Source organism: Oncorhynchus gorbuscha, linkage group LG09 (assembly GCF_021184085.1).
Source record: "Oncorhynchus gorbuscha isolate QuinsamMale2020 ecotype Even-year linkage group LG09, OgorEven_v1.0, whole genome shotgun sequence".
NCBI lineage: Eukaryota > Metazoa > Chordata > Actinopteri > Salmoniformes > Salmonidae > Oncorhynchus > Oncorhynchus gorbuscha.
In genome coordinates, this window is record NC_060181.1 from 29,481,086 (window position 1) to 29,493,232 (window position 12,147).

The following is a 12,147-nucleotide window of genomic DNA, read 5'->3' on the forward strand; positions in this document are numbered from 1 at the left end:
CAATACAGTTCCTTAAACTGAGATTAACTTCAAAAAGAAGAATGTGAATGCAGATTTAGTTTTGTTTTTATTTCAAATGTATCTTAATAAGGGGTGACAATAATTTTGACACCTCTCTTTGAGAAAAAAAAGTATTACTTGTTAAAGAAAATGTATTTCTCTGAGCAAATGTATTAGTATGAAATAATATAATAATAAATGTATACAAAATATTTTGTATAATTTATTTTATAGAGTGTAATTTTCTCATCTTTATCAAAGGTGCCAATCATTTTGGACCTGACTGTGTTTACCATCGTGATACAGAAAAAGAAACAAAACATTAACAGTAGAAAATCAACTTCCCATCCACCCCCTCCTCCAGGAGAGTACCTGCGCTCGTCGTTCCGAGCCCACCTGCGTCGTTACGCCTGTGCCTTCCTGAACAGTGGAGGGGGCAGCCTGCTGGCGGGGGTGGACGATGACGGGGTGGTGAGTAGGACACTAAATGAATACATGAAGAGTCCTGAACAGGTAATCAAATGTCTACTCTGACTATTTGCAAATCGCCCTCTTTTACACTGCTGCTACTCTCTTTTTATCATCTATGCATAGTTACTTTAACTATACCTACATGTACAGTACATATTACCTCAATTAGCCCGACTAACCGGCGCTCCCGCACATTGACTCTGTACCGGTACCACCTGTATATGACCTCGCTACTGTTATTTTCACTGTCGTTTTGCCCTTTTTTTTTCTTTACTTATCTATTGTTTACCTAAAACCTAATTTTTACTTAAATATTGCACTGTTGGTTAGGGCTTGTAAGTAAGCATTTCACTGTAAGGTCTACACCGGTTGTATTCAGCATTTCACTGTAAGGTCTACACCGGTTGTATTCAGCATTTCACTGTAAGGTCTACACCGGTTGTATTCAGCATTTCACTGTAAGGTCTACACCGGTTGTATTCAGCATTTCACTGTAAGGTCTACACCGGTTGTATTCAGCATTTCACTGTAAGGTCTACACCGGTTGTATTCAGCGCACGTGACAAATAAACTGTGATTTGATTTGAATAATGGATTGAATAAAATGTCATTGAATATAATAGCTTGATAAACAAATCAAAACAGAATGTAATGAAACTGTATCAATTTGATTAAAAACTTAACCATCAAATGGATCACTTCCATCCGTCCTAGGTGAGGGGTCTACGCTGTGACCACAGACAGGAGGACCAGGCACGGCTGCTGGTGGACTCTATCCTAAAGGGCTTCCACCCTACCCTGTTACCACACTCCTACACCCTGACCTTCCTCCCAGTGGTCAGACCGGGGCCCGAGAGCCAGAATCTGAAGGTGCTGTCTGTCTCCCTATCTGCCTGTCTGGTACTCTGGTCACTATCCTGTCAGTCAGTATCTTACCCTGCCTCTATTATTCCACCTGCAGGTGCTGCGCCTCACCCTGCGGCCCCCTCCAGCCCTCACCCAGCAGGGCCTTTACCAGACTGACCAGGGAGAGGTGTTCCTCAGGAGGGATGGCAGTGTGGAGGGACCGCTGTCTGCTAGCGCCATCCAGGAGTGGGCCAGGCAGGTATGTAGATATTAAGAACCATTAAATAGTTATTTTATGACTGGGTCATTGTGGAGGCATATTAGGTAGTTGATATACAGGAGATTAGGAAACTTATATCAGATGACTTACATAAGTGTGACAAGTAGTCTTATTTTATCTTAGCACTGGATTATCTTATCTTATTTTAGCTTAGTTTAGCTATAAATTGTGGTTAGTTGAGCAGCAATCAGGTAGCAGGTGACGGCCTGTCTCTCTGTCTCCCCCTAGAGGTGGAGTGGGGAGGTGAGTCGTCTGCAGCACTGCGTGGAGGTCCTTCTGTCTGAGCAGCGACTGCTTCTACAGGAAATACGCCAGCAGAGCCAGGCCATCGCTGCCCTGCAGAGCGCACAGACTCAGGCTCCGTCACAGGCACAGGAAAATACACAGGCTTCAACACAGGCTCCAACACAGGCTCCAACACAGACACACATGCATGTACACACACACACCCAGGCACAGGCACAGGCACATGTGAAGACACCTGCAACTGAGAGCCTTGGGAACAGGCTGATGCAGATTTTAGGGAAGGCAGGGCGAGCGACACCACTACACCAAGAAGTCCCTTCAGTCACCCCAGCAGCACCCAGCTCAGCTCTGCCGCTGGTACCCTTCATGGCTCCTGATCTGGACTTGCTCCAGGAATCTCCAGGAAGGGCCCATCTCTGCCCATCTCTGTCCCCAGGGCACAACCAAGGCCCTGGACCCCCACACTTCCCTCAGTGCCAATGTACAGAGTGCAGATCAAACATCTGCAGACTGATGTGAATGAATGGCCAGGTTCAACTTCCAACCTTCTGAATGTCGATAGATATAATTCCACCCCTCTATTGAAATACAACTCATCTCCCTCAGTCACTGACTAATGTGTTAAGTTTTCTCTCTGGAAGCTAAAACATATCTCTATTATCTCCAATACACCAATAAGATGAACAGTAGGCATTACAGTGCTGCCTTGTCTGCATTATGCTGCAGTGTTAGACCACATACACCAGGAAGCAGCAGAGACCAATACCTCCCTCTCAGCCGTCACTAGTTACCACAGCCGCAAAGTCATAAACCCCACCTATTTCTACCATTTATCTTCTTAAAATGTGATTTTAATCCTAACCCTAACCTTAACCCTTAACCACACATGCCTAACCCTAATCTTAAATGAGGACAAAAAAAACATATTTTGTTTTCATGAATTAGGAAACATACCATTTAACTTTGTGGCTGTGCTGTCTAGTGGAAACCCATCCTCTCTGTTGTCAATTGGAGGTAATGCCCACTTATTAATGTGATAATGCCCACTCATTACTGTGATAATGCCCACATATTAATGTGATAATGCCACCTTATTAATGTGATAATGCCCACTTATTAAAGTGATAATGCCCACTTATTAATGTGATAAAGCCCACGTATTAATGTGATAAAGGGTCTGAGGATGAGTCATGAAGAGGGGGTGGGAGAAATTAAACAGAGGAGAGATGAGGGGAGGGAAGGGGAGAATTCAAACAGAGGAGAGATGAGGGGAGGGAAGGGGAGAATTCAAACAGAGGAGAGATGAGGGGAGGGAAGGGGAGAATTCAAACAGAGGAGAGATGAGGGGAGGGAAGGGGAGAATTCAAACAGAGGAGAGATGAGGGGAGGGAAGGGGAGAATTCAAACAGAGGAGAGATGAGGGGAGGGAAGGGGAGAATTCAAACAGAGGAGAGATGAGGGGTGGGAAGGGGAGAATTCAAACAGAGGAGAGATGAGGGGAGGGAAGGGGAGAATTCAAACAGAGGAGAGATGAGGGGTGGGAAGGGGAGAATTCAAACAGAGGAGAGATGAGGGCAGGGAAGGGGAGAATTCAAACAGAGGAGAGATGAGGGGAGGGAAGGGGAGAATTCAAACAGAGGAGAGATGAGGGGTGGGAAGGGGAGAATTCAAACAGAGGAGAGATGAGGGGTGGGGAGGGGAGAATTCAAACAGAGGAGAGATGAGGGGAGGGAAGGGGAGAATTCAAACAGAGGAGAGATGAGGGGAGGGAAGGGGAGAATTCAAACAGAGGAGAGATGAGGGGAGGGAAGGGGAGAATTCAAACAGAGGAGAGATGAGGGGAGGGAAGGGGAGAATTCAAACAGAGGAGAGATGAGGGGAGGGAAGGGGAGAATTCAAACAGAGGAGAGATGAGGGGAGGGAAGGGGAGAATTCAAACAGAGGAGAGATGAGGGGTGGGAAGGGGAGAATTCAAACAGAGGAGAGATGAGGGGAGGGAAGGGGAGAATTCAAACAGAGGAGAGATGAGGGGTGGGAAGGGGAGAATTCAAACAGAGGAGAGATGAGGGCAGGGAAGGGGAGAATTCAAACAGAGGAGAGATGAGGGGAGGGAAGGGGAGAATTCAAACAGAGGAGAGATGAGGGGTGGGAAGGGGAGAATTCAAACAGAGGAGAGATGAGGGGTGGGGAGGGGAGAATTCAAACAGAGGAGAGATGAGGGGAGGGAAGGGGAGAATTCAAACAGAGGAGAGATGAGGGGAGGGAAGGGGAGAATTCAAACAGAGGAGAGATGAGGGGAGGGAAGGGGAGAATTCAAACAGAGGAGAGATGAGGGGTGGGGAGGGGAGGGGGGGAGGGGAGGGGAGGGGGGGAGGGGAGGGGAGGGGAGGGGAGAATTGAAATGAGGAGGGGCATGGAGGCTGCTTACATTACTTGTTTTTTTCTCATATTGCTTGGAGTCTGCCTGTCTGTATCTGCCATAAAAATGAAAAAACCTATCTGTCTTTGGACTGCTGCAATAGCCTGCCTGTGTGTCTCCCTGTCTGCCCACTGTCTTTCCCAATAATTGCTCCATTCAAGGTTTAGAATCCATTCAAGTCATGTCATTTTTAGATTTAACCAATAGATTATCCCAACAGTATCTATCTTCTCAAATGTAAAACAGACCTCACTGTCTGCTTCCTGTTATCGTTCAAAGTTTCATGTCACATATCCTGTTCTGTTCTCCTTTTCTGCCCCACTAAAAACATCTGCACTGTTTTTCATAGAACACTGTCTGTTACTGTGGTCATCCACAGACCCACTTGGAACCTACTTATGCCTCACAATATATACTCCCCCACCCCCTCTCTCTCTCTCTCTCTCTCTCTCTCCTATTTTTTCTCTCCTATTTTATGTGTGTGTGCACTTACTGCACATTCGGAAAGTATTCAGACCCCTTGACTTTTTCCACATTTTATTACGTTACAGCCATATTATAAAATTGATTAAATTGTTTTTTTTTCCTAGTCAATCTACCACAATACCCCATAATGACAATGCAAAAACAGTTTTTTATACATTTTTGGGATTTTAAAAAACTGAAATCAAATTTACATAATTATTCAGACCCTTTACTCAATACTTTGTGGAAGCACCTTTAGTAGTGATTACAACCTCGAGTCTTCTTGGGTGTATCACTACAAGCTTGGCACACCTGTATTTGGGGAGTTTCTCCCATTCTTTTCTGCAGAACCACTAAAGCTCTGTCAGGTTTGGATGGGGAGCATCGCTGCATAGTTATTTTCAGGTCTCTCCAGAGACATTTGATCGGGTTTGGCTGGGCTACTCAAGGACATTCAGAAACTTGTTCACGAAGCCACTCCTGCGTTGTCTTGGCTGTGTGCTTAGGGTCGTTGTCTTGTTGTAAGGTGAACCTTCGCTCCAATCTTGTTGAAAGGTGAACCATCATCCCAGTCTGAGGTCCTGAGCACTCTGGAGCAGGTGTTCATCAAGGATCGATCTTGACTTGTCTCCCAGTCCCTGCCGCTAAAAAACATCCCGCAGCATGATTTTGCCATCACCATGCTTCACCATACGGATGGTGCCAGGTTTCCTCCAGACGTGATACTTGGCATTCGGGCAAAGGGTTTAATATTGGTTTCATCAGACCAGAGAATCTTGTTTCTCATGGTCTAAGAGTCTTTATGTGCCTTTTGGCAAACTCCAAGAGAGCTGTCATTTGCCTTTTACTGAGGAGTGGCTTCCGTCTGGCCACTCTACCATAAAGGCCTGATTGGTGGAGTGCTGCAGAGATGGTTGTCCTTCTTGAAGGTTGTCCCATCTCCACAGAGGAACTCTGGAGCATCAGGTTCTTTGTCACCTCCCTGACCAAGTCCCTTCTCCCATGATTGCTCAGTTTGGCCAGGCGGCCAGGTATAAGAAGAGTCTTGGTGGTTCCAAACTTATTTCATTTAAGAATGATGGAGGCCACTGTGTTCTTGGGTTCCTTCAATGCTACAGAAATGTGTTGGTACCCTTCCCCAGATCGGTGCCTCGACACAATCCTGTCACAGAGCTCTACAGACAATTCCTTCAACCTCACATGCACTATTAACTGTGGTAACTTAGAGTTGAAGTCGGAAGTTTACATACATCTTAGCCAAATATATTTAAACTCAGGTTTCACAATTCCTGACGTTTAATCCTAGTTAAAATGCCCTGTTTTAGGTCAGTTAGGGTCACCACATTATTTTAAAAATGTGAAATGTCAGAATGATAGTAGAGAGAATGATTTATTTCAGCTTTTATTTCTTTCATCACATTCACAGTGGGTCAGAAGTTTACATACACTTAATTAGTATTTGGTAGCATTGCTTTTAATTGTTTAACTTTAGTCAAACATTTTGGGTAGCCTTCAACAAGCTTCCCACAATAAGTTGCATGAATTTTGGCCCAATCCTCCTGACAGGGCTTGTGTAACTGTGTCAGGTTTGTAGGCCTCCTTGCTTGCACATGCTTTTTCAGTTCTGCCCACACATTTTCTATAGGATTGAGGTCAAGGCTTTGTGATGGCCACTCCAATACCTTGACTTTGTTGTCCTTAAGCCGTTTTACCACAACTTTGGAAGTATGCTTGGGGTCAATGTCCATTTGTCCATTTGGTAGACCCAATTGCGACCAAGCTTTAACTTCCTGACTGATGTCTTGAAATGTTGCTTCAATATATCCACTGAATTCTCCTTCCTCATGATTCCATCTATTTTGTGAAGTGCACCAGTCCCTTCTGCAGCAAAGCACCCCCACAACATGATGCTGCCACCCCCGTGCTTCACAGTTTGGATGATGTTCTTTGGCTTGCAAACCTCCCCTTTTTTCCTCCAAACATAACGATGGTCACTATGGCCAAACAGTTCTATTTTGTTTCATCAGACCAGAGGACATTTCTCCAAAAGTACGATCTTTCTTCCCATGTGCAGTTGCAAACCGTAGTCTGGCTTTTTTATGGCGGCTTTGGAGCAGTGGCTTCTTCCTTGCTGAGTGGCCTGTCAGGTTATGTCGATATAGGACTCGTTTAACTGTGGATATAGATACTTTGTACCTGTTTCCTCCAGCATCTTCACAATGTCCTTTGCTGTTGTTCTGGAATTGATTTGAGCTCTTGGCTGATTTCTTTTGATTTTCCCATCATGTCAAGCAAACAGACACTGAGTTTGAAGGTAGGCCTTGAAATACATCCACAGCTACACCTCCAATTGACTCAAATGATGTCAATAAGCCTATCAGAAGCTTCTACAGCCATGGCATAATTTTCTGGAATTTTCCAAGCTGTTTAAAGGCACAGTCAACTTAGTGTATGTAAACTTCTAACCCACTGGAGTTGTGATACAGTGAATTATAAGTGAAATAATCTCTATGTAAACAATTGTTGGAAAAAGTACTTGTTTCATTCACAAGGTAGATGTCCTAACCGACTTGCCAAAACTATAGTTTGTTAACAAGAAATTTGTGGAGTGGTTGAAAAACAAGTTTTAATGACTCCAACCTAAGTGTATGTCAACTTCCGACTTCAACTGTTTATAGACAGGTGTGTGCCTTTCCAAATCATGTCCAATCAATTGAATTTACCACAGGTTTGACTCCAATCAAGTTGTAGAAACATCTCAAGGATGATCAATGGAAACAGGGTGCACGTGAGCTTAATTTAGAGTTTCATAGCCAAGGGTCAGTATACTTACGTAAATGTGATATTTCTTTCTAAATACCTGTTTTTGCTGATTATGGGGTATTCTGTGTAGATTGAGGAGGGATACTTTTTTAAAATCCATTTTAGAATAAGGCTTTAATGTAACAAAATGTGGAACAAGTCAAGGGGTCTGAATACTTTCTGAATGCATGTCTGTGCCTGCGTATGTGTGTGTGTGTGTGTGTGTGTGTGTGTGTGTGTGTGTGTGTGTGTGTGTGTGTGTGTGTGTGTGTGTGTGTGTGTGTGTGTGTGTGTGTGTGTGTGTGTGTGTGTGTGTGTGTGTGTGTGTGTGTGTGTGTGTGTGTGTGGTGTGTGTGTGTCTGTGTCTGTGTCTGTGTCTGTGTGCGTATGTGAGTTTTTACGTGTCTACTGACCAGCATGTTTGTCTGTCTGGGACTGAGTCATATTAATCTGTGTAAACCGCTTCAACTCTAACCCACGTCCTGTAGGGTATGTCACATGTTGTTTTCTCATCATATCACCATGCATGTTGTCATTAAAGGGGAATGCTTCTGGCAGGGATAAGTCTTTACGAGGCATAACCAATGCAGTATGTAGAGGCCATAGTGTTTCCAGTGTATGTGAGTGGTGCACATGTGTTTCTGTGTGTGAATACAGTGGGCCTTTGGGCCATGTGTGTGTGTGTGTGTGTGTGTGTGTGTGTGTGTGTGTGTGTGTGTGTGTGTGTGTGTGTGTGTGTGTGTGTGTGTGTGTGTGTGTGTGTGTGTGTGTGTGTGTGTGTGTGTGTGTGTGTGTGTGTGTGTGTGTGTGTGTGTGTGTACACTGTCGCCACATCCACACACAGCAATCTTAACTTCTGATGTGGCCAGACACACAAACACACACACACAGAGAAAATAGGAGGAAAGAGAGGGAGAAAGAGAGAGAGAGACAGATAGAGAATGAGAGTGGGGGAGTTAATATTTTGAGGCTTACGTAGGTTCACAGTAGGTCTGTTCCTCTCACCAGAGGAGTGAATTTGCATGGCTGAGTCAGCATATGCGCTTGCACCACACGGAGACACTGCTCAGAAAACCCCCCTTTTCCATTGGCTGGGGGTGACTCATCGTTAGGCTGCGCGGGCGGTTTACAGTGCTCTATCTGCAGTTCATTGAGTGTACATTATGATGCTATGTGTGTGTTTCTTGGGAAGCCTGTGGCAGAGATTGGTAGTGTCGTGTGAATAGGAGGCAGGAATCTCATGGGCGCTCTTTCACAGGGAATTTGTCACGCCCTGGTCGAAGTATTTTGTGTTTATCTTCATTTATTTGGTCAGGCCAGGGTGTGACATGGGTTTTTGTATGTGGTGTGTATGTTGTGGGATTGTAGCTTAGTGGGGTGTTCTAGGTAGGTCTATGGCTGTCTGAAGTGGTTCTCAATCAGAGGCAGGTGTTTATCGTTGTCTCTGATTGGGAACCATATTTAGGCAGCCATATTCTTTGGTTGTGTTGTGGGTGATTGTCCTGAGTGTCTTGATGTCCTTGTGCTGTGTTAGTTGACACAAGTATAGGCTGTTTTCGGTTTTCGTTTCGTTTATTGTTTTGTAGTGTTTTGTATTGATTCGTGTTGCGTTTGTTTTATTAAACATGGATCGTAATCTACACGCTGCAGTTTGGTCCGACTCTCCTTCACCATATGAAAACCGTTACAGAATTAATCCATTACAGTTAATCATGATGATGTAGACTTTGATCCAGAATGCTTTCTTTTTCGACCATCCTAAGTTCATTCTTGTTCTCTACCATTGCCATTAATTTCACGTAGATATTATTACAGACAGTATTGAAACCCATCCTCAATTTGTCATCTTACCACATTTACATTTACATTTAAGTAATTTAGCAGACGCTCTTATCCAGAGCGACTTACAAATTGGTGCATTCACCTTACCAAAAACACAATAGTCTAGGCTACATCTTGATAAACACAGAAATGACAGCACCCCTGCTGTTTTGCTGTTCAGTGATAAGTCGGCAGCCATTGCTCCTCAGTCGACCATTTCTTATGATCACATCATCACGCAAATCCCTACAGATAAGCAACTGTTCTCAATAGCCTCCTCAGCCTCATTTACTTTGTTCCCCCTGTCCATGTAAAATCCATCTCCATTGTAATTCATTGGTTACCATGCCTGTAAAGAGATCATTGATATTAACTACATGGTATAAGATACAAGTTTCATGTTTTTTAATGTCACATGCACAAGTACAGTGAAATGCCTTTCTTGCATACAAAATGGTTGTTGGTAGAGTGGGGTTTTGCTGACAGTGTGATGGCCCACATGGTTGTTGGTAGAGTGGGGTTGTGCTGACAGTGTGATGGCCCAAATGGTTGTTGGTAGAGTGGGGTTGTGCTGACAGTGTGATGGCCCAAATGGTTGTTGGTAGAGTGGGGTTGTGCTGACAGTGTGATGGCCCACATGGTTGTTGGTAGAGTGGGGTTGTGCTGACAGTGTGATGGCCCACATGGTTGTTTGTCCGCTTAGGTGACGTTCAAGAGAAAGATGGTAGTAACTGCTGTACACACAAACACACACACTGCTGCATTCCAATCTAATCCAAATTACAAAGTAGCCTTGGAGAAGAACAGACAGTGGTATTTGTAGACCGCCATTCAGTTTAACAGGGAGCTTCTTTTCTTTTCGCTTTCTTTCTCACTCTAGCTGAGCCCAGCCTGACTGGGGCCTGCCTTCAAGGGGCCTGCCTGCCTGGGGCCTGCCTGCCTGGTGCCTGCCTGCCAGGGTCCTGCCTGCCAGGGGCCTGCCTGCCTGGGGCCTGCCTGCCTAGGGCCTGCCTTCCAGGGGCCTGCCTGCCTGCCTGGGGCCTGCCTGCTAGGGGCCTGCCTGCCTGGGGCCTGCGTGTGTGTGCATGTGTGCATGTGTGCGTGTGTGTGTGCGTGTGTGTTTAAAACAGGACTCTCAGGAAGACATTGAGGCCCTCTGACTGCTACTACGTCACTCTGTCTTTATTCTGACAAACACTTCTTCATGCCAACTCGATAACAGGGTTTTTGATCCCTACTCGAATCCCCAAAAGAGAGAGTACTTGGAGATGTGACTGAAGAATCTTCCAGTTCAGTTCCTATATTGACTAAATCAATTGGAATTGATCCCAAAGCTGGAAGTGGATGTTGTTTAAGGCTACCACCTTGCACACCCATGTCTTAAAAAGGAATTATTGGTCTTATTTGTGTCAGTGCTGTTGGCCAATGAGCTATTCAAGAAAAGGAAAACAAGACCAATACATCACTGATGTCTAGCGACCACACCTACCATGTCTGGAGACACCTACCATGTCTGGAGACACCTACAATGTCTGGAGGCCTATCAGCCTATCACTGATCAGACAAAGCCTAGTGACACAAAGTCAGCATGGCTGGCTCAACCCTGGACAACACTGACTCAACAGTGAGTCAGTTACTTACATTTACATTTACATTTAAGTCATTTAGCAGTCTAATTAGTTATTTTACACTGGATGCGTTTTCATTCGGTATGGTTGAAGGGTGGGTTGGTTGTCGAAAGAAAATAAAAGTGTCTGGATAAATGTGTTTTAATTCAGTAAGTGACCTGAATTTCCAATTCCATATGTCTTTGAAAAGCAGAGGTAGAGCGACAGACGGACACAGACATACAGATAGAGAGAGAGACACACAAACAGACAGACACAGGCAGGCAGAGAGACAGGCAAAGAAGAGAGTATGAGGAAGTATTTGGTAGGGGTGGCCTTCGTCAGAGAGAGGGAGAGTCCTCAAGGACACAGTATGCCATCCATGGGATTCAGGCTGAGGTATTGGAGTGGGGAGGGATGTGGGGAGGGATGTGAGAGGGCAGGGTGGGAGAGGAAGGCCTGCTGACGCATTTAGGAGCCGTTGCAGAGTGCTGGTGACGTCCAGACAACCATACAGAAATCACAGAGACTGGAGAGATGGCTTCAGTCCAAATGCTTGTGTCTGGTGAATCGTGCTGATTCCTGACTAAAGAAGAAGAAGACGGAGAGAGAGAGAGAGTGCCATTAAATGTAATTGAACTGAGAGGGGGGAGAGAAAAGGGGAGAGATAGAGGAGAGGAGAGAGACAGAGAGAGAGAGAGGAGAAAGCTAAACAACTTTGGACTTGTCTCAGTTTAGCAATACTTAATTGTTTCACAAGGAGTGAAGCTGGTTACATAGGGGTTTCATGTGCACTCGCCATAAAATAGGGAAGGTTGTGTGGCTGCAAACTGTTCATAAGACATGCGTTAGAGTTGACACATGGGTGACTGTAGCACCAACACTTTGCTGTAAAGATATTTACTTTTCCCTGATATAAAGCCAACATCATTATACACTTAAAGGCCCTGGCTGTACATGCCACCCCCCCCCAATCAAAAATGTAATCATGGAAGGGAGCAGGAGAACTTGGAAATTGGCTACAAAGATTTCAAGGACTTTTCACGCACCAAATTGAGGAAATGTTTGATTTTTAAGGTAGGCCTATTCCAGTATTTTTGGAATTTCTGAACTTCAAATTAAAGTTCAAGTTGGCCAATTCAAGCGCCTTGTGCTGTTTAAAATGTATTTGTCATGCTACTTCATTACCA